Genomic DNA, 6,266 nt, shown 5'->3' on the forward strand with positions numbered 1-6,266 from the left:
ACGTTGCTCAAGCACAACATCAGCAAATGTACTAGTGACATGTCTCCCGCAAATAAAAAGTTAATGCACTTGTACTTCTCTCCTGTGAACGATCCGTGTGTACTTGGCACTCCCCTTGCGCAGATGACGCAGTACGAATTAAAAAAAATATATGTAGTACAGTCCTTCCGCAAGGAAACAGCTGTTCTTCAGAAAATAATGGTTCGCTTGAATTGCTAGTATATTATATTCAAGAGCAGTAGACAGGTTGGCCTTGGTCGCAATTCAGAATCTACATACATAACACAGAAACACGAGGAACTATAGCAAAAATGGGTACAAAAACTGGAAAAACTCGTTGTATGTGCACTCCCCCGTCCACCTGCACATTACGTTGAAGTTCACTTATATAACAGGCACCTTTATTATGCTACGATTGATGAAATATCACCCATCTACGTTAGAACACAGTGATGACTTGTTGCATAACTGCCTGTCACCTATTTGTCTTCCACAATGTGTTCTAACGTGTAAATAATCTGTTCTACTTGTTTGGTAATAAAACACAGGCTGTCACATTGAGCGAGCAGTGTTTCGCCAATATGTATTGCATGCAGAAGTTAATTTTTCCATTTGCATGCACGACAAATAGCCATACCTCAACTGATACAAGAAACCGTGTTTCATTATTTTATTGGAATCAAAACAGTAGTAGTTCTCATGTCAGTTAAGCATACGTATATTTCCATCTTTGTGCACAGAACCTGCACCCAATACTGAACACATGAACAACATATACAGTACATCCCAGGCACTATATAGATTGACAGCAGTAAAGCAACATGAAAGTAGTGTGTAAAACCTCCTCATAATGCCTACTGACATGTGCACTTCACAGTGCCAGTAATCTAAGCACAATCCAAAGAAATCCAAGAAAATGGGATGCACAAGGAACTTGGTGTCAGCCTACGCATGAAGGCAACTAAATTAGTACAATAAGGCTAGCTTTACTTTTGAGAAATATGCAACCATGCAGATAGGCATGTTCTAGTTTTTTTTATTTCATTAGTTTGCACTATCGCACCAAAACAATCTCGCACATGATCATACAGTTGAGTTTCCTGCAGGAAAAGCCTAAATTGATTGTAGATCCACTTACCAAGAATTATAAAAGCATTCAGCAATGCCCACAAAATGACAACGCTGCCTTCATATTTTGCTGCACATATTTGCTCACAGATATCTGAAAACTAACGTAAATTTTTATGCTTGGGAACTTGTTGGCGTTATCACATGCCTACAATGTACCAATACTTCTATTATGCATACTCAGTACATCTATGTTACAATATATCCATGCCAGCTAATGCCATCTGCAACTTAAAGTTCTTCATCTTTAATTCCTCACTTCATGGCTTATGCATAATTACCACATTGAAAATTAAGCCCAGCATTATGGCTTTCAAGATCAACTTGAAATTAGGCAATCATGTGCCCAAAATTAAAAATTTCCTATAAATAGTGGCTGATGGCTTGGCACATTGGATCTTAGGACTTGATATGCCATGAGGTTGAATAAAATTTGTCCACGCACGTATAGAGGCTGTAAAGTAGTCAGGACCTTAGTTCATAGTTAAAGAAAGCGGGAAAACAAAACGCAGCACATATTAAATGAAGGGGACAGGACGACGCGCTACTAGCAACTGAAGTTTATCACGTGCTTGGCTTTTTAGACATGTTTGTACTCTTCTGCGTCTGCGTGATTCTTTAAGTTTGTAGTTTGTTCATACTGTAGTGTATATCTTTCTGTGGTTTGCAATAAACTTCGTTGCTAGTAGCGCATCGTCCTGCGCCTTTCAATTCTCATTTCTCTGTGCTGTGGGTCTTTTCCCGCACTTTTTAATTATGAATACACATCAAACTCGCCCAACTGTCCATTGTAGAATAAAGTTTGCTGAATAAAGCTGGTTCCACTAAGTGTCATTTGAACAATGCGAAATTTTCAAATACACATGCTACTGGAAAGGTTGCATGCAGTATCATGCATAACACTCTGCGTCATCCCAGTATTTGCCCAAATGCTGTAAGGTGTAAGAAATGTTCGAAATAGTGTACAGTGAGGCGCAGTGGACTGTGTTCCCACAATACACTGTCTCGTACAGAAGCAGTGGGCGAGCAACTCTTGCTGCTTTGCCAGAAATGTCTTCCTGAAAGTGATACAAAAAAAAAAGTTCATTAGGCTTTCTGTGTCCATAAAAATGAATTTCTTGCCAATTACTCACACTTGACATACTTATTGCAGACTTCTTAACAAAACATGAAACAATGCAAAATTGTGAGGCTGCTAACTAGTTCCTTGTGAACTTTTCACTTAAAGTACACGGCGAGAATACACGAAGCTAAATAAATGCGAAACAACACCAGAAGTGTTATTCTTTGTCCTCTGCACCACCATTCGGGTAATTTTGATGTCAGTCAAGTTAGCATTATAGTGTAAAGGGGTCTGAGTGTTAGTGAGGTTCACGTTGTATTTAAACACGCTGGACACTAGATCCTTGATCAATTACAGCTGCTCTGTTTAGGACTGAAGATTGGGCAACTTGGTATTGATTCATGGAAAAAATTAACAGCGTACTTGTAATGAGGACAAAAGAAGACCTGGACACAATACCAGCGTTTTTACCTTGTCAGAAATTGTGTCAATAGTGACAATAGTGTGTACCAGGGGCGTAGCCAGGGGGCGGGGGGGGGCTTATGGGCTTCAGCCCCCCCCCCCGAAATTTTTCGTGCTCTCATACACCACCAACCAGCGGCGTAACCCGGGCGATGGGATTTATTGGGCTTCAGCCTGATTATTATTTATTTAATTATTTATCTTTTTCTGACTCTCAAAATGTTAGCAGAAGCAAGTTTGATATCGGGCTCTAGACAGATGGCTCAAAAGTGGATGATGACACAAAACATCAACTGCTAGCTTCTCCTTGGATTCCTCCGCCATGCTAATGTTTAACTCTATGAACGATTTTAAGCAGAAACGAAGGTTTACGTGGCTTGGCTGGACAGGTACCGATGGCTTAGCTACTCAGCGCTTCAAGAGGGTGCGTTTTGCCGAGTGTGTGTCCTTTTTAGCAGAAGTGAGATTGGCAAGGGCCAACATGCGCGCACTAAGGCCCTCGTATCCAAGCCATTTCAAAAGTGGAAGCACGCCCTCGAAGTCTTCGGTGCACATGAAGTCACTAAATATCACACTGACGCTCATCTGGTAGCCGATAGTTTTCTTCAAACCTTCTCAGGATGTGTGCCCAGTATTGTTGATCAACTGGACCATGGCAGGCAAATTCAAATAAGAGAGACCTGAAGGAAGTTACAGCCTATTGTTGAGACAGTTCTCTTTTGCGGGCGGCAAGGTGTGGCTCTCCGTGGACATAGAGACAGTGGTCCCACGGATTCAAGCACAGCCTCCTCTACAGATACAGGCAACTTCAGAGCGCTGCTTCGCATGCGCGCGGATTGTGGCGACACAGATCTAAAACAGCATTTGGAAAATTGCCCAAATAAGGCCTCATATTTTAGTCCAGATCTACAAAACCACAATATAGCAATCTCTGCTGCAATCATCAAGGAAAGCCTAGTCGCAAAAGTAAACGCTGCAGGCTGCTTCTCCATACTTGCTGATGAAACGACGGATGTTGCTGGTATCGATCAGCTTACTGTTTGTGCAAGGTATCTTGATAAGGATGCGAACGGAATCGAAGAAGTGTTCTTATAGGCTTTGTGCCAATTCACGACCAAATGGCCGGGCCCTCGCCGACACCATCATAAGGCTCCTTATAGAAATGGGAATTAACATGCAGCATCTCTGTGGTCAAGGCTACGATGGTGCAAGTTCGATGGCCGGCAAAACGAATGGTGTTCAAGCTGCTGTTCGTGAGAAATGTCCAGCCGCACTCTATGTACTCACTGCGCGTTGTGTGTGCGGCATGCGTTGTGTGTGCGGTATGCGTTGTGTGCGGCACACACATCTAGTTGTGTGTGCGGCATGCTCCATCACAGACATCCGAAACTGTTTTGGGACTCTGAAGGCGACGTGAATCTTTTTCCGTAAATCTTCCAGCCGCTGACACGTTTTGCGAAAAATGATAAGTTTGAGCTGTCCTGACTCTACAAGGCAGCGTCTTTTGAGACTATGCGAAACGCGCTGGGCCGAGAAGCACGATGCAGTGCTTTCATTTGTGAGCCTCTTTGAGCCGTTGATCGCAGCACTAGAGGAGATTAAGTTTAACGGAAATGGCGAAAGTCCATGCAGGCAAACAGTCTACTGTTGGCACTCTTTTCACCAGCGTTCCTTGTAAGCCTGCATGTGACGGAGCACGTGTTAGCACTGACTTTCCCACTGTCAAAGAAGCCGCAGACGAGGAGTATCGACATGAGCGCTGCCATTGACGACATAGAAGTGGTACAGCAGACAATTGAAAGTGACCGCAAGAACACGAATGCTTCATTCTCAAAAATATTTGCACAAGTACAGGCATTGGCAGAAAAACTGAATGTGGAGATCACCAGCCGTCGAGCCGTGTCCGGAAGCAATACCTTGTGAGCAATGCATTCGAAAGCGCGGAAGAATATTTTCGCAGAACCCTGTTCATTCCGTTCATGGACCACGTACTAGCCCAGTTAAACCAACGGTTCGAAAAGCACAGGGCACTTCTAAAGGACTTTTCAATAATTGTACCATCCGCAATACCACCAATGCAAGATGATCGGGAGAAAGGAGCAGAAAATCTCCTGGACCGTTTTTGCGCATGACGTCGAAACGAGGGCTGGTTTTGGAGAACTGCGACTATGGTGGACAAAGTGGGCGAACAAAGCAGCAAACCAGCGCCCCGGTACTGGAACCGATGCCCTCTCTCATTGCGACAGCAGGTTCTATCCGACTGTGTACAAGCTACTCCAGATTCTAGTCACCCTTCCAGTGACCACTGCCAGCGCAGAGAGAACGTTTTCAAGCATGAGGTTACTTAAGAACTACTTACGCTCCACGATGTCTGTGGAACGCATGGTTGGCCAGGCACTTCTGTACGCCCACAGAAATGTCGACATCAGCGTGTCGGAAGTCATTGACCGTTTCGCTAAGCTTGCTCGCCGGGTCAACGTTGTCCTTTGATACCGAGCAGGACAAAAATCAGCGCAAACGAAAGGAAAAGACACTGCTGTTCCAGAGTTCAGGTCAATGAGCCCGTAATTCTGACACAATATTATTGTTCACCAGCTTTTAAAGCCGTGAGGATTTTGTACCTTTTAGCAGTTAACACTGTGACCTAACATAAACATAAGAATACGGGCATCAGGTGGACGTTACCAGCCAATCGACAGCTTCACCTTGTTCACTTAGAGGTCGGCATACGCGGCGTTACCAAACAAATCAACTATTGCGAAGCCGTACTAGCAGCATTGTTTGCTACTTTCATTTGTCGTTTTTGTTCTTCATTGCTTTTTGAACTAGAAGCGGCAACCTTCCTTTTATATTGAGTGCACAATAGTGGTTCGCACTTTTAAAACAGTTTTGAAATAGTTTCTTTCGTTATTTCTGCGCTCTTCGTTTATAGTTCTGTCCACATGGTGCGTCAGAGACAGCAGCTTGGCCCAAGGACATGTCAGTTGGGCATTATGTATAGTGATCATTGCTTAGTTCCGTTTATTGATTGCATATTTAAATGTACATTTGTGAAGTTTTGCGTAAGCATACTGCGCACTGTTTCCGGTGACTTATGTTTTGCCCGTATTCGAGGTGTACTTTCCCATTCTTGCTTTTCCCTGGCCGCATCATTTGTGCAAAAAGATGAACATTTTGCGTAAACAATCTACATTAAAATATTTGATCTCGTCTTGGTTATTTTGTGGACTTCATTTTTTTTGTTATCAGACGCTTCTTCAGTTCAAAACTGATGCAGTTCCGAAGTTTACGTGATATTTGCCGTACCTGTTACACACAAAAAAAAATATTGAAACGATTGAAGACAGTTATTCCTGGAAAGATTTTGCGGGCATGCCAACATAATATTTTACGAAAAAAAAACACATTTCTTACTCGTTCTTAACAGAGGGCAGCATTCAAGAAGTGATTTGCAACATCTAATACAAATTGTCACTGGTAATACATGTTAGTGGTAATACCAGTGACAATGTATGTACATGGTAATACATGCATACCCACGCCTTTTTTGGAAAATTATGAAACCGGACGACAAAACCACAGTCTCTCTTTGTGACACTTCTGGATCCCCCGT

Source organism: Rhipicephalus sanguineus, unplaced genomic scaffold (genome assembly GCF_013339695.2).
Source record: "Rhipicephalus sanguineus isolate Rsan-2018 unplaced genomic scaffold, BIME_Rsan_1.4 Seq261, whole genome shotgun sequence".
In the NCBI taxonomy this organism is placed as follows: Eukaryota; Metazoa; Arthropoda; class Arachnida; order Ixodida; family Ixodidae; genus Rhipicephalus; species Rhipicephalus sanguineus.